Source organism: Myotis daubentonii, chromosome 3 (assembly GCF_963259705.1).
Source record: "Myotis daubentonii chromosome 3, mMyoDau2.1, whole genome shotgun sequence".
Lineage (NCBI taxonomy): Eukaryota > Metazoa > Chordata > Mammalia > Chiroptera > Vespertilionidae > Myotis > Myotis daubentonii.
This window is the reverse complement of record NC_081842.1, coordinates 108215214-108241325: the sequence shown is the minus strand read 5'-3', so window position 1 is coordinate 108241325 and position 26112 is coordinate 108215214. Positions and strand designations below refer to the sequence as shown.

Here is a 26112-nt window from a genome sequence, read left to right as displayed (position 1 = left end):
AAATTAATAAAATATTAATTGAAATGTATCTGCATGACATGAAAAATCTCCTAATTGTTTCTAGCATAATTTATTAAATTGCTAAAATTTACAAGGGAGGATGCAATTAAAAAATATCTTAATTCTAAATTATATAATAGAAAATATATAATAGTGCAGTTATAAGCACTTATCTGAAAATAAAAATTTAAAGAAGTGAATTTAAAGAAGGGATTAGCCAAAGAAAATATATGTACAATCCATGGACACAGACAACAATATGGTGATGGCCAGAGAGAAGTGGGGGGCAAGAGCTGGGTAGAGGGGGCAAAAGGGGGGAAATAGGCACATCCTATATAATAATAATAAAAGGCTAATATGCACATTGACTGAATGGCAAAATGACTAGTTGCTATGATGCGCACTGGCCACCAGGGGGAAGACGCTCAATGCAGGAACTGCCCCTGGTGGTCAGTGCACTTGATATGGGGAGTGCAACTCAGCCAGAAGCTGGCTCATGGCTGGCCAGCGCAGTGGTGGTGACAGGAGCCTCTCCCACCTCCGTAGCAACACTAAGAATGCCCAACTAACGGTTTAGACCTTATCCCTTGGGGGCCTAAGCCTTTAGTCAGACATCCCCCAAGGGTTCCCTGGCTGCCAGAGGGATGTCTGACTGCAAGCTTAGGCCTGATCCCCCAGGGAGTGGACCTAAGCCAGCATGTGAACATCCCCTAAGGGGTCCTGGACTGTGAATGGACACAGGCCAGGCTGAGGAACCCCAATTTTGTGGCTGGAGGCCTTGGCCAGCCTGTAAACAGCCATCAGCCCCTCACCCAGGCTGGACACACCCTCATGGGATGAGATAACCCTCTGGGAGGCTTGGCCAGCCTGCAAACAGCCACAAATTTGTGCACTCAGCGGGGGGGTGGGGGGGTGGTCCCTCAGCCTGGCCTGTGCCCATTAACAGTCCGGGGCCCCTTGGGGGATGTCCACCTGCTGGCTTAGGCCCGCTCCCCGGGGGATCGGGCCTAAGCTTGCAGTCAGACATCCCTCTGGCAGCTTGGGAGCCCTCGGGGGATGTCCACTTGCCAGTAGGAAGCAAGCCTAAGCTGCAGTCAGGCATCCTTAGCACTGCTGAGGAGGTGGGAAAGGCTCCCACCACCACTGCTGTGCTGGCAGCCATCAGCCTGGCTTGTGGCTGAGCAGAGCTCCCCCTGTTGGAGCACACTGACCACCAGGGGGAAGTTCCTGCATTGAGCATCTGCCCCCTAATGGTCATTGTGTGCCATAGTGACCAGTCATTCCCAGTCATTCTGCTGTTAGAGTCAATTTTCATATTACTCTTTTATTATATAGGATAGAGTCTTGGTGCATGGGTGGGTGCCTGCTGGTTTGCCCTGAAGGGTGTCCCGGATCAGGGTGGGGGTCCCACTGGAGTGTCTGGCCAGCCTGTGTGAGGTGCTGAGGGCTGTTTTCAGACTGGCCACACCTCTTTCAGGGTGGAGTGTCCTGCTGGGGTGCCTGGCCAGTCTGGGTGAGGGGCTGAGGGATGTTTTCAGGATGGCCACACCCCCTTCAGGGGGGAGTTCCTGCTGGAGTGCCTAGCCAGTCTGGGTGAGTGGCTGATGGCTATTTGCAGGCTGGCCAAGCCTCCCATCAGGACCTATCACCTCATGAGGGTGTGACCAGCCTGGGTGAGGGGATGATGGCTATTTGCAGGCTGGCCAAGAGCCCCAGCCACCCAAGCTCCCAGGGGAGGCTGGCTGGAAGCAGGTATCTGGGATTTATTTATCTTCTATAATTGAAACTTTGTTGCCTTGAGCGTAGCCCGAGGCTGGCCAGGGCAGGCAGGAAGCTTGGCTTCCTCCATTGCCAGGGCAACCAAGCCTCCTGCTTGCTCCAGCAGCATGGCTGCCAGCCGCCATCTTGGTTGGGTTAATTTGCATATAGTCGCTCTGATTGGCTGGTAGGCATGGCTTAGCGCATAGTGGAGGTGTGGTCAATTGGCAAGTTTCTCTTTTATTAGATTAGATATGAGGTAATATGCACATTGGCCTGGATGCCACAACTGCACCTCTGCTCAGGAGGAAACTGCGTGTGCAGGTAGGTGGGAGGGGACTGTGTGTGAGGTGAGGTAAGGCACGGATGCCTCGGCGGCTTGAGCAGGCCAGGAGTGGAGACGGGGGCCAGCCACTATGCGCCATCAGTCTAGCCTCTGCATGTGAATTGCAGAGGAAACACCTTTTCTGACAGCTCATTGGCTAAGCTCCCAGTATGCCACTCACAGTAGTCTTGGTAATGTATGTAATAAGAATCCAAGAAGGTGATCTAGGGTTTTTCCACCTCACTCCTGGAGGAAAAAAACAAAGGTCCGCTGCTGGAGGGGCTAAGCAATGTCATATCCTGCCCTAGCCAGTTTCACTTAGTGGATAGAGCCTTGGCCTGAAGACCACAGGGTCTTGGTTTTATTCTTATCAAGGGCATGTACCTAGGTTGCAGGCTCCTCCCTGGCCAGGACCCAGGTCAGGGCTCATGCAGGAGGTAACCAATCAGTGTCCCTCTCACATTGATGTTTCTCTTTCCCACCCACTCTCTTCCACGCTCTCTAAAAATCAATGGAAAAATAACCTCAGGTGAGGATAAAAAAAAAAAAAAGAAAGAAATGTCATATCCTATGAAATATACATCTTGAAAATGCCTAAAGAAAGTTGTTATTTTTTCGTGGCGAAGGAACTGGCATTAGTATTGATGAAAACACCTTGGCGGCTGTGGTGGCCAGCAGTGGCAGCAGCAACAGGGTGATGGGGGTGGCACCTTCCCCTGATCAGCCTGGTCACCTCCAGTGGGGATCAGGCCTAAGTTGTCAGTAGGACATACCCTGAGGGCTACTGGAGTGTGAGAGCAGGCAGGCTTGGCTGAAGGATACCCCCCCCCCAGTGCACGAATTTCATGCACAAGGCCTCTAGTATATAATAAAAGTAATGACATCACTTTCTCATCACCTGTTAGTGTTAGAAACAACATCAAGGAGACAGTGTCTTGGGAAATTATTTTCTTATGTTCCTTTTTTTGAATCATATTGTACTCTTTCCTTTAGAACATTTTATGTACATGTTTGTTCCTTTTGAGAAAACACTATTATGATGTTTCTAAAGTTAGAAAACACTTGGGAAATGTGATCTTTTGGCAATTTGGTTTACTAATCTTCTAGTCTTTTTGTTTCCCCTTTATAAAAAGTGTTAGATAAAGCTTGTAGGGAAATGTATACATTATGCAGACCCCAATAGTATTCTCTTTCCTCACATAACTTCAGCCTTTTCTTGGTAGAATGAGGTTTCTGTTACTATTTCTACATAGAAAAACAACCCCCAATGTAATGATATGTGGGGAAGCACGGGACTTGGTTAGAATGTCTATAAGGAGGATTCTCTGAAAGGTCGGGGGCCTCTGAGGGGACCTTGCCGAAGGCGGCAGCCCCTACCTTGACTTTTCAAACAAGTCCGATCTCCTGGGGTGTTTTGCTAGAATCTCTATGTTTAGTCTTTAAAGAGCTGACCTTGTATAAGCATATAGTTTCTCAAGAATACTTGCCTGTGTCTGAGTAATCTGTTCATCTGTCGCTCAGGGTCTGCTGGTCAGCCCTGGCAATGGTATAATGCCACAACCATTTGATTAAGCTCATTGACCCTGTGGGAATGGGGTAGGATCCCTCAGAGATGGCTTACCTCTGCCCCGTGTCTGGGGCTCTGAAGAATCCAAGGCTGGGGACTCAGAGTGGTTCAGATGATCTTGACATAAGCCTCGGATGATCTCGACAGGGATGGTGCCTGAGCTAGGATGACAGAGACTGTAAGGACACACCACATTGTCCACATTACTTAGGGTTGCTGACTCTCTCATTGGGCAGCTCATGGCTCCAAGAGATCGTGTTCCATCAAACAGAGTGAAAGCTGCTCAGCATTGCGCGGGGCAACCTCAGTAGTGGTGCAGCATCTTTCTGCTGGACTCTGGGTCAAAGCCAATGCAGAGCTCACCCAGATCTCAGAGGTAGGAATGCTACTCGACCTTTTGATGCAGGAGCGACAAACCTGAATTACGGACATGCGGTGCAAACAGAAGACACGGTGTGCCAATTGGGGACATGAAACCTGATGTAAATGGACTCAGTCATTTATGTCTGCCTCTGTGAGTGGAACTTACTGGATAAAGGGACCTTGTCTGGCTGGGCTTTTCATATCTCCTATCAATTAGCACTGACCACATTTAAATGGCAACAAATATTTATTGAACCTGAACTGAATTAATCCCATTAGTTTTTTCACTGAGGTCCCAGAAAAATTTCACTTCATGCCACAAAGATAATTTTTGTGAATAATTTATGAAAATGACAATGAATATTAATGTTCCTGGTATCTCAGTTGCAGGCATAAAATCCCATTAAATCCCTGCATGTGCTTCCTGAAGCAATACTGCCCACACAGACTCTGGCTGAGGCATACTTACTGTTGGGTTCGCTCCACCACCTACAAAGGACTATCCTTGAGCAAGTTAGTCACCAAGCTGAAGTTTCCTCATCGGTAAAATGAAGGAAATGCTGCTGACTCGAAGAGACAGAAACGTGGGCAGAACCAGCAAGGAAAAGCCGCATCAGAGGCTAGAGACAGGTGGCGACAGGAAACAAATGAAGAGGCTGGGTTTTTGTTTTGTTTTGTAATTTGTCTGCCTAAAGGATGTCTTTTCTAATTTGTACAAAAGCATTATATGTGCTAATGGAGGTCCCAGGGCAGTTATACAAAAAAGAAAACAAAAATAAAAAAGCAAGCACCAATATAAATATGACTGTTAAGTATACCCATTTCTACTCATTTTGCCTCCATTTTGCCAGTCCAAATAGCCAGTGAGGCCCGTACATAGTAAAAAATTCACACATATTTAGTACCAAATTTGGGTTGTGTAACACTAGGCTCCTGAGCTTTATCACCAGCATTCACTTGGTTATACCGCACGTGCCTCTCACTATGCTAGGAAGGCAGCAAAGTGTTCTCAGGTGTGAAAACGTGACATCCCCCTTGGAATCTGTTTTCTCAAAATCCTGAAAAAAATGCAAGCAAAGATCCAACTAGACTCTCAAAACATGAGTTGAGGTATCTGATTCTTCACAGTGAACTTACCTTTAGGCCAAGGCAACATATTTCAAAGGCGTTTAAATTCGGAAGGTGAGAACATGAGACACTCCATGCAATAGATAAAAGAAGATGTGGCCCTATATTCCATCCCAGTCTGTGTGGAGGCACCTGGCTTTGATGATTCTGTTCGCACCAATATTAAAAACCAGCCTTGATCAGAACTCAAAATGGTCCTGCTGGTGACCATTGGAGAGCACCAGCGCAGCTTGCAATCATCACCTATGGAACAAAAAGCATCCTGATGCTTAGACTTACTACTGAAATGTCTCATGTATCTTAAAAGAGCTAAGAGGTTGCTCAAAGCAATTACATGTGGTTATTTTCCAAAGAGTTTGCACATAGAAATACACATAAACTAGATTCTGCTTTTGCTCCAAATAAAGAACTTGGTGCAATTTACTGTACAGTATTTACTCCCCTTGCAAAACATCTCTGCCTAATAGTTACCTTATTAAAATTTCTCATCTGCAAATTAACATTAAATTATTAAGTTAGCTTGAGCCAGCAGGAATATATATGTATTTTTTTATTTGCTATGCTTGCACTAAAAATATTTACAATAAGATAAACATACCTAGGTCTTCTTCCATAAGCATTGCAATCAAGAAGGCAAACCTCCAGCTACTTCCACTTGGAGCTGTCTACCAAACTCTCTACCTTAAAAGTGTATTTGCATTTCTTTTTTGTTTTGTTTTTTCAGTAACAAATGTTATAATTTCTTTTTTTAATTTATTTCCTTTTATTGATTAAGATATTACAAATGTGTCCTTATCCCCCCAATGTCCTCTCATCCCCCAAATCCTGCCCTCCAGTATCTGGCCTTTCTTTCTGGGGTTCTGGAAGCTTTGTCTTTGTCACATGCATAGCACATTTATAAAGGAGGACATTTTTGTTGTTGTTAAATATTCTTCAGCTTCTCTTTTCTTCCCTTTCTCTCAAAAATAAAACTTTGATCACCTGATCATCTGCTCAATAATTAATAGTTGTCAGGGGCCAGGAGTTGGGGAAAATGGGGTGGGGATGCACACTTTCTATTATAAGGTGAATGAGGTCAGATGGTCTAATCATGTATAGCATGGTGGCTATAGCTGATTATACTGTATGCTAAGAGAGTAGGTCTTAGGTGTTCTCACACACACAAAAAAAGGTAACCATGTGAGGTGATGGACATGTTAATTAACTTGATTCTTGAAATCCTTTCATAATGAGCGGTCAGAAAAGGTGTTTCCTCTGTAGTTCACACCAATCTCCAGCTTGGCCCCCCTTGCCCAGGCCTGGGCAGGGGACCCCCATCTCCTTCCCATGGCCGGCTCCACCCTTGCCCAGGCCTGATGTCTCGGCCAGAGGCGTCAACTCCCATCACCCTTTGATCACCAGATCAGCCCCTCACCCAGGCCTGATGCCTCGGCCAGAGGCATCAGGCCTGGGCAGGGGACCCCCAGACCCCTCATATTGCCGGCTCCGCCCCCTGCCCAGGCCTGACACCTCGGCCAGAGGCATCGACCTCCATCACCCTCCGATCGCCGGATCGGTCCCTTGCCCAGCCCTGATGCCTCCACCAGAGGTTTCAGGCCTGGGCAGTGGTCCCCCATCTCCTCCCCATCACTGGCTTCTGGGTAGCTTCTGGAGCTTCTGGGCTGGCCTGCAGCCTGACGGGCAGCAGCAGGTGGCTTCTGGGTTGCACACAGGGGCCTGGATGGCAGCTCTCAAGCTGGCAGCTGTGCTGGCACACCCTGCCTGCAATATGCAAATTAGCCACTGATTAGCCAATGGGAGGTGTAGCGAAGGTACGGTCAATTACCATGTCTGTCTATTATTAGATAGGAGGACAATGCAACTTTATTTCCTTCCAAATTAAACCATTTTTAATAAGTTTATTATAAAGATTAAACTACTTCCAGGCCAAAGTAACACAATTATAACAACAAAAGCACTCTGAATTATTCCCCAAGAGCAACAAAGCAACAGAATGTTGCTTCAAGATATTCACAAGTTTTATGGGGGTGGCCATCTTTGAAGGCTACTTTGCTTTAAAGGGTTTATAGATAAGAAAATGTTAAATACTGTTGATCTCTAAAAAGACATTTAATAGTGAGTAAAAAACAACAATGAAAATCTTAAAGCTTGTTTTTCCTTCAGAAATGTTTATGATATTTTAGTGATCAAATGTATTACAGAACATAGATTATGACATAATTCTTTTGAGCTGCTGGCTGTATTCCCTCAGTCTTGAAACTAGGATAAGTAGGGTCCAGATAACTTTGTAGCTGAAGCTAATCCTTGCAGTATCTTTCTCATAAAGTTTAAGATATTTCATAAGCCCAGTTGTCCAGCTGTCCCAGTTGTCTGACCCATTAATCTGAAATCTACTCTGAGCCTTTAGCAACCTTATAATTTCTCCTTAAATATAAATAATAATAGTATGATGATGTTGCTCTGAGATTAAAATGGGTTAATTCATTTAAAGTACCTATAACAGTACTGGGAACAGGGTAAAAAACATTTTAAGTTAATTGATCTTATCATTACTGTCCCTGTTAAATTTGAAAATTAAAGGACAATCAGGAAATTAAGCAGTATTTACTTAAAAACATTTAATACAAAATATTACCACGGCAAAAATGGATTAAGTGGCCTCTATCTCATCTTGATTCTAATCTCAAAATAGATTACTATTTATATACTATTTATTTTCATTTTAGTTTCCAGGAAAGAATTTGAATCAGAACAATCTGTTTTAAATCTTGTCCCTTCTATTTACTAGTTACATGACCCTAATAAAGTTAATCTGTTTAAACTTCCCTTTATTCAACTCTAAAGTAAGGATAATCCTCATGGGGGTTGGTAAAAATCAAAGAAAATAGTGTGTGTAAATATCTAACATATAAATTGGCCCATAAGAGTACTCAGTAACTAATTACTACTTTTCCCTTCCTGTTTTATTGTTTTCAAAGTGCTGATCTGAAAATAATAATGACTTTGATAAGAATAAAGCAATTTTAGCTCAATGAAACAGGCTAATTTAAATCTATTCTCCATGGTTTAAACTAAAGAAAAGCTTACAGTTAAGAATCAATTACTCAGATTTTTCTATTGCCTCAGAGAGAATTAGGTATGAAATTATGAGAATTAGAAAGAATTTTTACCTTTTAACTTAATTTTTTATATAATACATACAAAATAATCTTGTACTAATTCTTTTCAGAAATTTTTATAATAAAAATGCTTGTTTTTTCTTTTTCCTATGAAACTCTTATTTATCATTTTTACTTAGGTCAGAGAATTATCATATATATTATAACTACAAATATTTAGATTTGTCCAGGAAATCATTCTTAATTTTTAATTCTTTTTTTATGTTATAAAAGAACTGAATACTTCTTTGAGCATGCTGGAGAAATTTAGAGTAATTAAACATAGAAGAATCTATATTACCCATAATCTTACATTGAAAAAGAACCATTATTTAATATATTTTCTTTTTTTTTTACAGAAAATCCAGTTAATTTTTAAATATTTCATGAACTTATCTCCCATTGGAAGGACAATGGAAAGTTTCACAAAAGTAAAGATTCTGGAATGAGCTGGTACACATAGGATGGGTGTCTTGATGATGGGACTGGAACTGGCTCCTCAGTGCCTGCTCAACCTGAGTTGGAATGGCAGGTGAAGCCTCTGAGCTGCATAAAGTTAAATCATTCTCTCTCCCTGGTTCCTTCCTCCACTTTTGCATAGACCACAGAGTTGAATTCTGAGAAGCTAAATGTTTACAGTATTTATTTTCTCTTCCACAGTAGCTTCTGTGACTGACAGCTATGCTCAGATAGTGGAGTCATATAGGGTTCCTTTCAAAACCATGTTAGGCTTTCTATGCTGGAACTTCCCCATTGGGGCACAAGGAAGCTGGTACACCAAATGGAGGATCAAGGTGAGCCAATATTATGGTATTCAGCCTTTGGGGAAGGCAGATGTAGCTGAAATCAATCATCTCAGAAATACCATTTTCTACTGTATCACAACTTGATAAAGTTTGGGAAGTTTTACATTAGAACCATCTCTCTAACATTTAAGGAAGCCTACACCAGTGGGTGTTATTTGGCTAAATCATATCATCTTTCAAGTTGTCAGTGGAATTCCTTATACTTTTTTAAATTAATTTTTTACTTTGAAATAATTGTATAGTTGACACTTGAGCAATTGCAGAGGCTATGGGTACCTATCCCTGAGCAGTCACAAACCCATGTATAACTTTTGACTTCCCTAAACGTAACTACTTAATAGCCTGTTGACTGGAAGTCTTACTGATGACATAAATAGTTGATTAACACACATTTTGTATATTATATGTATTATATACCATAGTCTTACAATAAAGTAAGCTAGAGCAAAAAAATGTTAAGAAAAATATAAGGAAGAAAAAATATATTTACAGTACTGTAGTATATTTATCAATATCAAGGTTACATTATCTGTTTATGAGATGAATTATCTATAAGTACCTACATCATGAATGTCTTATCCTATATAATAAAAAGCTATAACGCAAATGGTTGTTACACCCTCGCGCCATCATGTCGTAACGGCTCAGACACTCAACACTGGGGAGATAGGAATGGGGACCAGCCAGGCACAAATGAGCTCACAAGAGAGGACTGGGGACCAGCCAGGCTGTGGCCCAGGAGAGGGACAAGCCCCCTGCCCCATGGTCCCAGGTGCCAGTGCCTGCGGCTGTGGCCCAGGAGAGGGACAAGCCACCCACCCCATGGTCCCAGGCCGGGTCCTGGGTACCTGCGACCGGCCAGAGGAGGGAATCCTGGTTCCCATATGCAGGGCGAAGCAGAGGTGGTTAGTGGTGATCAGGCCAGCAGGGGAGCAGTTAGGGGCGATCAGTCAGGCAGGCAGAGGTGGTTAGGGGTGATCAGGCAGGCAGAGGTGGTTAGGGGATATCAGGCAGGCAGTTAGGATCCAGCAATCCTGGATTGCAAGAGGCAGTCAGACATCCCCCAAGGGGTCCCGGATTGGAGAGGGTGCAGGCCAGGCTGAGGGATGTCCTACCCGCCCCCCCCCGCTGTGCACAAATTTCATGCACTGTAGACATTATACTTTTTAATAACAGTAAAAAACAAAAAGATAATGTGAAAAAGAAATTTAAAACTATTTGCAGGTATAACAATTCATGTATTGATAATGAAGAAGCAGCACTATAATTGTTTTATGTGTAATTAATACAACCTAGTCCAATCAATATAATTGCTCCAAGATAGTAAGGAAATCTCAAAAAAAAATTTCAGTACTGTATACTTATAGAAAAAAATCCGCAGGTGAGTGGACCTGTGTTGCTCAAGGTTCAAATGTATATTCATATGCAGTTGTAAAAAATAATTTAAAGATCCCATGTATCCTTCACCCAGTTTCCCTCACTAGCAACATCTTGAAAACAAGTCTGTCAAAATACAGATCAATTTCATCACTATACAGAACCCTTGTGTTCCCTTTTGTAGCCATACTCACCGCACCCAACCCATACCTAACACCTGGAAACCACTAAGAGGTCCTCATTTCTAAAATATTGTCATTTCAAGAATGTCATATAAATGAAAGAAAACAGTATGTAATCTTTTGGGGTTGGCTTTTTATAAGCATAATTCTCTGGAGATTTATCCAGGTTGTTGCATGTACCCATTTTTTATTGCTAATAGTCCCTATTGCTAAATATGTATGTACCATTACATTTTGAAGGGCATCTGGGTTGTTTCTACTTTGTGAATATTACAGATAAATTGTTATAAACATTTGTTAACAGATTTTTGTGTAAACATAAATTTACACTTTTTTCTTTGTTAATCCTTACCTGAGAATATTTTTCCATTGATTTTTTAAAAGAGAATGGAAGGGAGGGAGGGAGGGAGACAAAGAGAGAGAAACATTTAAATGAGAGAAACACATAGGTTGGTTGCCCTTCTCCCCCCCTCTCAAGCTCCCCCCCCCCACACACACACACACATGCCACTACCAGGGCCAGGGATTGAGCCTGCAACCAAGGTAGGTGCCCTTGACTGGATTTAAATCAGAGATTCTTCAGTCCGTGGGCCAATGCTCTATCCACTAAGCAAACTGGCTAGGGCTAAATTTACTTATTTATGGGATAAATATCCAGGAGTGCAATTGGTCAGTCACATGGTAGTTGCATATTTAGCTTTACAAAAAACTGCCAAACTGTTATGTAGAATGACTTGTAACATTTTCCATCCCCACCAACAATGTATGAACAATCAGTTTTTCTGCATCCTCTCCAGCATTTGCTGTTGTCACTATTTTTATTTTTGCCATTCTGATAGCCATGCAATGATAACTCATTGTCATTTAAATTTGCATTTCCCTAATGGCTAATGATTTTCAAAGTCTTTTAACATGCTTATTTGCTATCTGTATATCCTCATCAGTGAAATATTCATTTAAGTCTTTTACCTATTACCTAATTGGATTTATTTGGAGTTTTTACTTTTGAGTTTTAAGGGTTTGTTACATGTATTCTAAGTCTGACAGATTGGTGGCATGCAAATTTTCCCCCCCTGTTTTGTACCTTCTCTCTCCATCCTTTTAACAGGGTGTGTTAGGGTTCTAGAGAAAATAGAACCAATGTATAAAGATATTTATCGTATGGAATTGGCTCACATGATTATGGGGATTGAGAATCCTGAGATCTAGAGTCAACCAGCAGGAGACACAGAAGATCCAATGGTGCAATCCCAGTCCAAGTCTGAAGGCTGAAGACCAGGAGAACCAACGGTATAAGTTCTAATCTGAAGCTGACAGGCTTAGGACCTCAAAAGAGCCAATGTTTTAGTTCAAGTCCAAAGGCAGGAAAAACAAACAAACAAAACAATGCCCAGCTCAAGGTAGTACATAGAGGTCAATTAAGCTTAAAGGAACTCTTTAAGCTAAATAATATAGATATAAACAATCTAACTTACAAATAAGAAAAGCAATTGAACAGACATTTCTCCAAAGAATGGCTAGTGAGCACAGAAAAAAAAGCTTGACATCATTAGTCATCAAGGAAATGCAAATAAAAACTCCAATTCATTATAGTTTTACAACCATTAAGATGATTATAATACAAAAACCCAGCCTTTTTAAAAAAAAAAATCTATTTGGTTTGGATTTATTGAATGGGGCCCACCCATATTTAAGGGAGTGCAATCTTCTTTACTAGGTCTACGAATTCAATTGTTTATCATATCCAGAAACACTCTTAGAGACACACCCAGAATTAGGTTTGATCAAATATATGAGCACCCTTTGGCCCAGTGAAGTTGACAAGTAAATTTAACCATCATACAGTCTTTCACAGAGCAAAAGTTTTTAATTTTGATGAGAACCTATTTATCGATTATGTTTATGGTTAGTTTTTTTGTGTGTCAAATCTTAACAATCATTGCCTCTCCCTAAATCCTAAAAATTTTCTTCTACCATTTTTTCTAAAAGTTTTATTATTTTATATTTCACATGTAAATTTATGATCCATTTTGGGTCAATTTTTGTATGAAGTGGGAAGTTTAAGCTAGGGTTCTTCGTTTGGAGGGGAGGAAGAAGTAACAAAAAATGTCCAATTGCTCCAGCACCATTCATTGAAAAGCACTTCATCCATTGAATTGTTTTTGCATCTTCCTCAAAACAGTTAAATGTATTTCTATTAATATAACTATGGGTTCTCTTTTCTACTTTATCTTTATGTCTAGTTCTCCACCAATACCACACCATCTTGATTACTGTATATATTTAGTAAGACTTCATAAATCATGTAAATATTTTTTTCGACAGTATATCCTCAGCCCCTTGTATAGTGCCTGAAAAAATAGTAGATATACCATACATACATTAGTACATACATATAAAACAGCTTTATTGAAATATAATTTAAATATTATAAAATTCACCTATTTAGAGTGTACAGTTAAGTGGCTTTTAGAAAATTCAGAGTTGTATAACAATCATTATAATATAATTTTAGAATATTTTAATACCCTAAAAAGAAACCTAATACCCATTAAGTCATTCCTCAATTTGTTTCTCCCCAACCCTAGGCAACCACTAATATACTCTCTGTCTCTATAGCTACCTATTCTAATTGGATATTATATGTAAACAAAGCCATAAAAAATGTTGACTTTTTTCTGACTTCTTTCAACAGCTTAAGGTGCATTCATATGGTATATATTAATATTTAATTCCTTTTTATGGCTGAATAGTATTCCATTATATGGCTATAATACAATTGTTTATCCATTTATCAGTTTATGAATATTTGGGTCATTGCAACTTTTTTTATTATGAATAATGTTGCTATGAAAATTTATGTACAAATTTTTGTGTAAGAATATGTTTTCATTTCTCTTGAGCATATACCTAAGAGCAGACTCCTGGGTTTTTGTATTATAATCATTTTAATGGTTGTAAAACTATAATGAATTGGAGTTTTTATTTGCATTTCCTTGATGACTAATGATGTCAAGCATTTTTTTATGTGCTCACTGGCCATTCTTTGGAGAAATGTCTGTTCAATTGCTTTTATTATTTGTAAGTTAGATTGTTTATATTTATATTATTTAGCTTAAAGAGTTCCTTATACACTTCATATTCAAGTCTCTTATCAGACATGTTTTGAAAATAATATTTTCCCTAATTCTGAGTTATCTTTTCACTTGCTGGTCTCCTTTGAAGCACAAAATGTTTAAATTTGATGGAGTTCAATGTATCTATTTTTTTCTTTTGCTACTTGTGCTTCTGGCTTTATATCAAAGAAAACTTTGCCTAACTCATGGTCATGACTTTGTCAATTTTGTTGATTTTTTACAGAAAATCAACTTTTGCCTTTGTTTTCTCTGTTTTTCAGTTCTCTATTTCATTATTTTTTCATTCTGCTTCATTAGGTACAGTTTGCTCTTCTTTTTTTAAGTGTCTTAAGTGTTATGCCCAGAATTCAAGATCCCCAAGATACCACGCCAGGGAGCCAGTCCGATGCAAAAGCAGAAGGTCCTTTATTGAGTTAGCTAACCCGACCCGGGCCTCCAGTCGATGCAGCGACCGGAAAACCGAGTCCCACTCATGAGAAAATCAGGGCTTTAATAGTGAGGGGGGGGAGCTAGCTGTGGGCCCTGCCGATTGGCCAGGCGCCAAGTCGGGTCTTCTTACACAGGATGTGGTCATCTCTATGGCACGCACATCCCTTGTTTGTCATTGGCTAGTTCAAAGAAATCCCAGGCGTGGCCAGCAGGGGCCTGGGTTTCCGGGAAGAAGGCACTCTTCTGAGCACATGGCCTCTGCCCCAACATGGAGGATCCAGGGTAAGATGGAGGGCATAGCCCTCGCCCTTTCATTAAGGTGAAAGGTTTGTTTTTAATTTGAGATTTTTCTTCTTTTTAATTAAAGTGTTTACAGCTGATTGAAAAAATGGTGACCAGCAGGAAGGTAGGGAGGGAGAGAGTGTGAGAGCGCAAGGAAGTGAAAGAGGAGTGTGTGGACACATGTGGTGTGTGTACATGAGCTAGGGACAGTTAGATTCTGCAGGTCTTCTAAGGGGCTGCTAAACCGGGCAGTCTTAGGCAGAGGAGTCCTGCTCCCTGCGCGGACACTCCTGGGCGGCCAGCACAGGCACGGCGACCACACCATCTTGGGAAACAGAGCTGCTTGATACTAGGATCCTGGCCTCAGCACCACCCAGTCTGATCTCAGACGCATACCAGGACCCTGCAGCCACCGGGGACAGAGACCTGTGACCACAGCTACAGACCTGAGGACACCAAAAGTTCAGAAATCCCCGCAGCAGATCCGTGAGTAACAGAGCCCATCCCCCCTTCCCGCAGGCTTGCAGGCAGCGCCAGAGTAACTAACTGATAGACCCACCCCTTGCGGGGGCCTCAGCGCTCCAGGAACTTTAGCCTGGAAGTGGGAGCACCTTGGAACTGATCCTACATGCACTGCCAGCTTCTGAGCCCTGGGCTGGAAGCAAACGTGCGAACCCCAGGAACTGAGCCTAGGCGCAATGCCAGCTTCTGAGCCCTGGGCTGGGAGCAATCCCGTGAACACCTGGAATTTGTCCCACGTACCACAGGCGCAGGGACCCCAATTCTCTGGGCAGGTGGCAGCACCAAGCACTGGTGACTTGACTGTGTTTCTTTTCACCTGCGCCTGAGATCCTGATTTCCTGTGCATTCACACTAAGAGCCAGTGACTCCAATTCCTGGTGCTAGGGCACACAGGGACCCTGATTCTCAAGGCAAGGTCGCGGAAGCAACAGAGACTCTGATACTGGGGGCTCTGGTTTTCAACACGCTTCAGGGGGGTCTCTGTTTCAGCACGGTGCAGGCAGGGTCCCTGATTCTAAGGGCGCATATGAGGCCACATAGAGTTCTGACAACACTGACTCTGAGCGAGCCTGGTTCCCACCAACCCACAACAACCACACATCTTAGTGTCAGAGCTCTTCAGTGACACTAGGGTGGTGGGAGGCTCCCACTGCACACGGCCCAGGCCCACACAACTCGACATTTGAACCATCGGGAGATAATCAGAATGAAGAGACGAAACAACACCCAGAGGAAAGACAATGAGGAGTCTCCAAGAAAGGACATTAATGAAGTTGAAGCATGCAACATGACAGAAAAAGAATTCAGAATAATGGTTGTACAATTCATTCACCAGATGGATGAGAAAATCAACAACCTATGCAAGAATCAGGAAGAAATGAAAAGTGATATAGCTACAATCAAAAACACCATGGAGAGTTTCAACAGCAGACTAGAAGAAGCAGAGGATCGAATTAGTGAATTAGAAGATAAGGCAGAGAAACTAGCTCAATCTGAACAGCAACTGGAGAAAAAAATTAAAAAGCAGGAGGAGAGCCTAAGGGAGCTTCGGGACAACATGAAACGAAGTAACATACACATAATAGGGCTGCAAGAAGGACAAGAAGAGCATCAAGGATTAGAAAATCTATTTGAAGAAATAATGTCAGAAAACTTCCCAGATATGGGGAAGAAAAAAGTTACACAAGTACAGAGAGTCCCAGGCAAGATGAACCCCAAAAGACCCACACCAAGACAAGTCATAATAACGATGGCAAATGTACAAGACAAAGACAGAATCTTAAAGGCTACAAGAGAGAAACAGAGAGTTACCTACAAAGGATCAACCATCAGATTATCAAATGATTTCTCAACAGAAACACATCAGGCCAGAAAAAAATGGACAGAAATTTACAAAGTGATGCAAAGCAAAGGACTGAATCCAAGAATACTCTATCCAGCAAGGCTATCATTCAAAATTGAAGGGGAAATAAGAAGCTTCACAGACAAAAAAAGGCTAAGGGAGTTTATCACCACCAAGCCAGCAATGCAAGAAATGCTTAAAGGGACTGGTGTAAAAAGAAGAACTAAAAAGCCCAGAAAGAAAACAGCCACAAAAAAAAAAAAAGAAATGGCTACAAACAAGTACCTTTCAATAATAACTTTAAACATAAATGGACTAAATGGTCTAATCAAAAGACATCGAGTGGCTGAATGGATAAAAAAACATGACCCGTATATTTTCTGTCTACAAGAGACCCACCTCATTAGAAGGGACTCACACAGACTGAAAGTGACGGGATGGAAAAATGTCTTTCAGGCAAATGGAAATGAAAAAAAAGCTGGGGTAGCAATACTTATATCAGACAAAATAGACCTCAAAGTGAAGGCCATAACAAGAGATAAGAAAGGCCACTTCATAATACTAAAGGGATCAATACAACAAGAGGATATAACCCTGATAAACATATATGCACCCAATGCAGGAGCACCCACATACATAAGAAAACTCCTGGAAGATATCAGGGGAGAGATCGACAACAATACAATCATAGTAGGGGACTTTAATACACCACTGACATCACTGGATAAATCCACTAGACAAAAACTCAGCAAAGAAACAGCAATCCTAAATGACTCACTAGATCAGATGGACTTAATTGACATCTTCAGAACACTTCACCCCAAAGCCACAAAATATACCTTCTTCTCAAGTGCTCATGGGACATCTTCAAAAATAGACCAAATATTGGGTCACAAACAAAGTCTCCCCAAATTCAAGAAGATTGAAATCATACCAAGCATCTTCTCAGACCACAAGGCCATAATATTAGAAATAAACTACAATAAAAACAACTCAAAATACTCAAACACTTGGAAGCTGAATAGCACGTTATTAAATATTGATTGGGTTACCAATGAGATCAAAGAAGAAATTAAAAACATCCTGGAAACTAATGACAATGAAAACACAACAATCCAAAACCTTTGGGACGCAATGAAAGCAGTCCTGAGAGGGAAGTTTATAGCTCTACAGGCCTATCTCAACAAGCAAGAAAAAATGGTAGTAAATCATCTAAATCTACAGCTCAAAGAATTAGAAAGAGAGCAACAAGAAAAGCCCAGAGTGAGCAGAAGGAAGGAGATAATAAAGATTAGAGCAGAAATAAATGACATACAGACCAAAAAACAATACAGAAAATCAATGAAACCAAGAGTTGGTTCTTTGAAAGGATAAACAAGATTGACAAACCTCTAGCCAGGCTCACCAAGAAGCAAAGAGAAAGGACCCAAATCAACAAAATCAGAAATGATAGAGGCGAAATAACAACAGATCCCACAGAAATACAAATGATTGTTAAAAAATACTATGGACAACTCTACTCCAACAAACTAGACAACCTGGAGGAAATGGACATATTCCTAGAAAAATACTACATTCCAAAACTTGATCAGGAAGAATCTAAAAATGTCAATAGGCCAATAACTATGGAAGAAACTGAAGCAGCCATCAAAAAGCTTCCAGCAAACAAAAGCCAGGACCAGACGGCTTCACAGGGGAGTTTTACCAAACATTCAAGGAAGAACTAAAACCTATCCTCCTCAGACTACTACAAAAAAATCTAAGAGGAAGGAACACTTCCAAGCTCATTCTCTGAAGCCAGCATCACCCTAATACCAAAATCAGGTAAAGACAACACAATGAAAGAGAATTACAGGCCAATATCCCTCATGAACATAGATGCCAAAATCCTCAACAAAATCTTAGCAAATCGGATCCAGCAGTACATCAGAAAGATCATACACCATGATCGAGTAGGATTTATCCCAGGGATGCAAGGATGGTACAATATCCGCAAATCAATAAACGTGATACATCACATAAACAAATTGAAAGAAAAAAAACCACATAGTCATATCAATTGATGCAGAAAAAGCATTTGACAAAATTCAACACCCATTTTTGATAAAAACTCTCAGGAAACTGGGAATTGAAGGATCATACCTCAACATAATAAAAGCCATATATGACAAACCCACAGCCAACATCATACTCAATGGACAAAAACTAACACCATTTCCCCTAAGAACAGGAACAAGACAGGGATGCCCACTCTCACCACTCCTGTTCGACATAGTACTGGAAGTATTAGCCATTGCAATTCAACAAGTAGAAGAAATAAAAGGCATCCAAATTGGAAAATAAGAAGTAAAACTGTCCTTATTTGCAGATGACATGATATTATACTTAAAAAACCCTAAAGACTCCATCAATAAACTATTAGACTTAATAAAAGAATTCGGCAATGTAGCAGGATACAAAATTAACGCCAAGAAATCTATGGAATTTCAATACACCAATAGTGAATGTGCAGATAGAGAGACTAAAAAAGCAATCCCATTTACCATTGCACCAAAAAAAATTAAGCTACCTAGGAATAAACTTAACTAAAGAGGTAAAAGACCTCTTCTCAGAAAACTACAGGACGTTGAAAAAAGAGATAGAGGAAGACATAAAGAGATGGAAGAACATACCATGTTCCTGGATTGGTAGAATCAACATCATTAAAATGTCCATACTGCCCAAAGCAATCTATAAATTCAACGTACTTCCCATTAAAATACCAATGGCATATTTCAAAGACCTAGAACGTACGCTCCAATAATTCATCTGGAATAAAAAACGAACCCGAATAGCTGCAGCGATCCTGAGAAAGCACAAAGTAGGTGGGATCTCAATACCAGACATCAAGCTGTATTACAAAGCCACTGTTCTCAAAACTGCCTTGTACTGGCACAAGAACAGACATATAGATCAATGGAATAGAATAGAAAGCCCAGAAATAAGCCCCAACCAATACGCTCAATTAATATTTGACAAAGGAGGCAAGAACATACAATGGAGTCAAGATAGTCTCTTCAATAAATGGTGTTGGGAAAATTGGACAGATACATGCAAGAAATGAAACTAGACCACCAACTTACACCATACACAAAAATAAACTCAAAATGGATAAAGGACTTAAATATGTGACGGGAAACCATACAAACACTAGAAAAATCCAAAGGCAACAAAATCTCAGACATATGCCGAAGCAGTTTCTTCACTGATACAGCTCCTAGGGCATTGGAAACGAAAGAGAAAATAAACAAATGGGACTACATCAAAATAAAAAGCTTCTGCACAGCAAAAGAAACCATCAACAAAACAAAAAGAAAACCCACTGCATGGGAAAACATATTTGCCAATGTCATATCTGATAAGGGCCTAATCTCCAACATTTATAGGGAACTCATACAACTTAACAAAAGGAAGATAAACAATCCAATAAAAAAATGGGCAACGGATCTGAATAGACACCTTTCAAAAGAGGACATTCAGAAAGCCAAGAGACATATGAAAACATGCTCAAAGTCACTAATCATCCGAGAGATGCAAATCAAAACAACAATGAGGTACCATCTCTCACCTGTCAGACTGGCTATCATCAACAAATCAACAAATGACAAGTGCTGGAGAGGATGTGGAGAAAAAGGAACACTTGTGCACTGCTGGTGGGAATGCAGACTGGTGCAGCCACTATGGAAGACAGTATGGAATTTCCTCAAAAAACTACAAATGGAACTCCCATTTGACCCTGTGATCCCACTTCTAGGAATATATCCCAGGAAACCAGAAACACCAATCAGAAAGGATATATGCACCCCTATGTTCATAGCAGCACAATTCACCATAGCTAAGATCTGGAAACAGCCTAAGTGCCCATCTGTAGATGAATGGATTAGAAAACTGTGGTACATCTACATGATGGAATATTATGCTGCTATAAAAAAGAAGGAACTCTTACCATTTGCAACAGCATGGATGGAACTGGAGAGCATTATGCTAAGTGAAATAAGCCAGTCAATGAAGGAAAAATACCACATGATGTCACTCATTTCTGGATAATAAAGACCATTATAAACTTATGAACAAAAATAGATACAGAGGCAGAGCTGCCTCGAACAGACTGTCAAACTACTGCAGGAAGGCCGGGAAGGGTGGGAGGGCAGGAGGGGGGTGGGTAAAAGATCAACCAAAGGACTTGTATGCATGCATATAAGCATAACCAATGGACATAAGACACTGGGGGGTAGGGGAGGCCAGGGGATTGTCAAGGGCGGGGGGGAAAAAAAAGAAGACATATGTAATACTCTTTGTAATACTTTAAGCAATAAAAAAAAAATAATAAATAAATAAATAATTCTTTATTGTTGAAAATATTAAAAAAATAAAAAATAAAGTGTTTACAGCTATAAACTTTCCTCAAATAATTGCTTTCATTTCATCCCTTAAGTTTCATTATGTTCTGTTTTCCTTTACATATATGTAAAAATATTTTCCAATTTATTTGTGATGTATTCTTGACCCATCTGTTACTTAGGAGAGTGTTAATTTCTACATGTTTATTAATTTTCTATATATTCTTCTGTTATTTCTTTCTAATTTCATTCCATTGTGATCATCAAACATACTTAGTATAATTTTAATCTTTTAATACTTATTGTGGCTTGTTTTATGAATTCCACATGTGTGCCTAGGAAAAATGTATATTCTGCTAGTTTGGGGTGAAATGTTCTTCCAATGACTATTAGATTTAGTTGGTTTCTAGTGTTGTCCAAGTTAAATATTTTCTGATATTCTACCTAGTTGTGTTGTACAGATGAAAAGTAAGATAGTGAAGTCACTAACCCTTCATGTTGAATCCTCTATTTCCCCCTTCAATTCAGTAGTTTTGCTTCAAATTTTTGGGGGTTCTGCATACATGTTATAAGTGCTGTAAGTTCCTGATAAGTTATCCCTTTAATCATTACAAAATATCCTTCTTTATTTCTAGTAATATTTATTTTAAAGTATATTTCATTTAATATTAATAGAGCCATGTTGTATTTTTTATGGCTATAATATATCTTTTTTCATTCTTTTACTTTTAACCTATTTCTGTCTTTGAATATAAATTTTGATTCCAATAAACAGCACATAGCTTTGGAATTATAGCTTTATAAGTTATGTGCTCATGGATTAAGAGATTTTAATGTTGTCTGGTAATCTCTGCCTTTTGATTGAATTGTTTAACATATTCATATTTTTTATTTTATGATTAAGCATTGAATCTATGTCTGCCAGTTTACATGTCTCTTTTGTCCTTCTGTTTTTTCCTTTACTGTCTTCTTTTTCATTAAGTGAATACTTAATGAGAACTCATTATTTCTTCTAATGATTTTTTCACTATATAATTTAACTTCTTTTTCACAGATGCCTTTGAAAAGATGATGGGAGTTGGTGGCAGTTTGAAAACTCATTTCCCCCTTGTAACATCATTTAACTACCTTTTCAGGGCAGAGAAACTAGCTGAAATTTCTGGATAACAAAACAAGCTCAGTACTTTGTTATCTGTGAGCCAGATGGAGCCAGTCAGAGAAAGAAGCCTGGGACAAGGTTTGGGACTCTGTTTTCCAGAGAGGTTGGCCTAAAAATTGCTTTTGTCTCTCCCAAGGAAGAGCTGTGTGTGTGTGTGTGTGTGTGTGTGTGTGCGTGTGTGTGTGTGTTTTGAGAGGATAGTGTTCTAGAAGGTCCTGTTTGGCCCTGGAAGAACTGGGATAGAGCTACATAAAGCCTGAATTGATTCTTTTCCTTGATGCTGTGGACAACTCTCACTGCTGGGAAAAAGCAGAAGCACATAATGCCCTCAAGAGAAGGGTGTACATTTCCCATCATTGTTCTGCAGATACAAAAAACACTCATTCTTTTGGAGGCTGAAAAAAAAAAAAACTATTGACCTAACACATAAGGATAAATAGAGTCATAATTAGGTAAGGAAAAATGCATGTAAAGAGAACCAGCAACCAGAAGACATCCTGGAATAACACCCCAAAGTAGTTACTGGGGAAATACAATTTTTAGAATATATAGATGACAACTTAAGCAAAAACAACAATAATATAAATATTCAAGGAGATTTATTATAGCACAGAAAATATTATTCTAGTATCTCCTCCCACCCCATCCTACCAAAGTCAGTATATCAACTAAAAGTGAGAATAATCATTTGTTGAGCATGAATAATAATAGCACAGGCAATCAAATAGAAGAAATATTTTAAAACACAGAGCAGAAATATAAAGTAATTAAAGTGGTGGACATTAACTCAAGAAAAACATATCTGAAAATAAAATTTTTGTGAAGTTTCAAGTATTTTTCAGATGCCCTTCAAGCACATCTATGGACCCTATGACATAGAAATTCAATTAGAAGTTGAAATCTAGTTTAAAGCATGATTTTAAATTAAAAAGACTATCTAAGCATCAAGATGTCTATCATTACCTAAAAGTTTTCCCTGGCCATTGCTCTCTTACTCAGGTCCTCAGACCAATTTCTTCTAGTGATAACCAAGAGTGGTGAGAACTGCACTTACTGTTGGGTCAGTTATAATTAAGGAGTATTTCTCACCAGAAAGGGGATGTAGCACAGCTTTCCCGGTTTTTCGATAGGCTTCTAAAGAACACTATTCCACTGCCTTTTGGCTGATTTCCTACTGTTGATTCCCAGTCATCTCACCCATTGTGGCAGCATGCACAGCTCTTCCTGACCATTAGAAAAGTCTTGGCAAGAAAAGTCTGAATGACTGCACATCTGAGTTTCCGTGTTCTCCATATCTCCTTCATCATCTATATCTCCACCTTCCATTATGGCTTTCCTGCAAGAGCAGGACAGCTTTATCTCAGTAGTGGCTTTTTACCCCTTACATATCAACTACACATAGTCTTTAAAAAGAAACCAAACAAAGCCAAAACATAATAATATCTTAATAGGCAAACCTTTATAAAAACAGCTAGATTTTTATATGAAGATGGTAGACAATTTGGGTTCAGAAATTTCTTGTTAACTGTCTGTTGCTAGTGATGTTTATGGATCATGACAAGTGTTGTTGTTTGGTTTGTTTGTTTGTTTTGCTTTGCTTTGCTGTGCTTTGCTCTGATGAGCCATAAATTTAATCAATCACCCACTCAAGGAGACTAATGTGTGGAGTGAACCTCTTAACTCAGCTTAACTTGGTGGTTTCTATATTTCAGGATTTCACAAACTAGCTTTTTTTTTTTTTTAATTGGGAAACTAGATATGCCAAGAGAAACTTATTTTACTAAATAATCACCTTAAAAAAAAAAAGATAACTGCCCTGACCGGTTTGGCACAGTGGATAGAGCGTCGGCCTGTGGACTGAAGGGTGCCGGGTTCGATTCCGGTCAAGGACACGTACCTTGGTTGCTGGCACATACCCAGTGGGAGGTGTGCAGGAGGCAGCTGATAGATGTTTCTCTCTCATCGATGTTTCTAACTCTCTATCCCTCTCCCTTCCTCTCTGTAAAAAATCAATAAAATATATATTTTTTAAAGAAGATAACTGCCTCCTATCATCTCCATAATTTTCAAACTGAATGGCCATATGGTCTGAATTAGGAAAGGCATTATCTCTAAAATAGTTCTTTCTTTCCTTTTTCTCATTTATGACTGGAAAAATTTGTATTGAGCCTCACACCAATCCAAGAGCTGTAGTCAGACCATTGACCTGTCATCTCACTGGCCTAGCCTCTCTGTTGCAATGACTCTGCTCTATACAAATTGATATCAGTAGCCTTGGGAAGTCTCACACCTGCATTATTTTGGAAGAAAGGCCATTGAGTAAGGTCAATCTCTTAGGATTGTTGACAAAACTTAAAGAGATGTGACAGAAATGTTTCAAGCATCACTACCAAATGTGAAGGGTCTTCTATACATAATGATAGTGTCTAATATGCCATTAGAGTTTTCCAATTTAATGAATAATGTGAATCCTAAAAGGTGATTGTCATTCATTATAATTATTTACATGGTCATAAATACGTGGGGTTGACAAAAGGAGATTTATAGTTGTAATACAAATAAATAATACAATCATTAATAAATAATAATATAAAAATAAACTCAATTTTGCATACTCACAATTGTAAACCTACTTTTGTCCACCCATATATACATAATTAGCATTTTATCTCTCTCTCTCTCTCTCTCTCTCTCTCTCTCTCTCTCTATATATATATATATATATATATATATATATATATATATATATATATATAAATAGCCAGGGTCTGTAACATCCAAAATGACCGAAGGCTCGACCGAACCATGGCAACCCAGCACTGACTGCCACCACTGTGGTTGTGGTGACCCAGCACTGACTGCTGAAGGGGCTGTGGATCAGGCCCAGAGAGAGGCCCAGAGAAATAAACAGGATCTGATCTGCAGCCTCCATGGCAGCTGTTGATCAGCCTTTGCTTCTCTTTCTCTCTGGGCCTTGCCAGCAGCCGTGGGGCTGCTAAACAGCCCCGCCTCTCTGATCAGGCCCGGAGATAGGCCCAGAGACACTGACTGGCATAGAAACCAACCAATCAGAACCAAATCTGGGTGAACTGCGAAGGCAGAACCTAAGGTGGGGGCTGAGGAGGGGTTCTAAAGGCAACAGCTATTTTGTGTAAGCTTTAAGAAAGCGGTTCAATTTTTAATGACCGGTTTGGCAACATAGTGCATATGGCTGGCTATCAGTCCAGATATAGGGTTTATGTATTTTTGTCTGCCAAGAGTATCTCCTCCTGCTAAAAAAGGCTCCCCCCTCCCCATTTAAGCAATCCTATCCTATATAATCTCTCTATACTAATAAAAGGGTAATATGCTAATTAGACTGGGTCAACAGGCCATCTTCTGGACGTCCGACTTCCTTCCAGACAAAGCCATGGTGGTGGGGGCTGAGGCAGAAGCAATTAGGGGCAATCAGGCTGGCAGGGAAGGGCAGTTGGGGGCAAGATCAGGCCGGCAGGGGTGGGCAGTTACAGGTGATCAGGCAGGCAGGCAGAGGGGTCACAGGCATTCAGGCAGGCAGGCGGGTGAGAGGTTAGGAGGCAGTGATCCCAGAATGCGAGAGGGATGCCCAACTGCCAGTTTAGGACATCCCCCAAAGGGTCCCGGATTGGAGAGGGTGCAGGCTTGGCTGAGGAAACGCCCCCCCCCCCAACAAATTTTGTGCACTGGGCCACTAGTATATAATAAAGACTTTGAAGTAAAATTACAAAAAAATAGAAAAATCACTTAATATCAGGTCACTCGACATTCTCTAAATCTTTATTCTAAATGCCTGATACATAGGAAAGGCTGCTCTCCATTATTTTCTCTTAACACATTGTTTGTGGTAGTTTTTATTGTGCGCTAACAGGTGGCACTGGCCATTTTTGCTAATTTTTTGCACAAATGGCAATGTTCAGTAAAATTATGATAACTTTAGTTTACATATTTATACGTTACCCGCATTCTACAGCTAGTCTATAAAAAACGTATTAATACGTGTCCCGTGCTCTACTACACTGGTAAAACGTATCTACACTAATAAAAGAGAAAAATGGTAATTGGCATACGACGATACCCTTTTCATTGGCTAATCAGGGCTATATGCAAATTAACTGCCAACTAAGATTGGCAGTTAACTGCCAACAAGATGGCAGTTAATTTGCATATGTAGGCACAATGC

General features: G+C 40.2%; 1 pseudogene; it reads right to left on the bottom strand.

Moving 5' to 3' along the window:
• The window catches only part of LOC132229680 (cilia- and flagella-associated protein 300-like), a 154496-nt pseudogene extending 131256 nt beyond the window's left edge, over positions 1-23240 (bottom strand).
• Positions 23241-26112: the final 2872 nt, after the last annotated feature.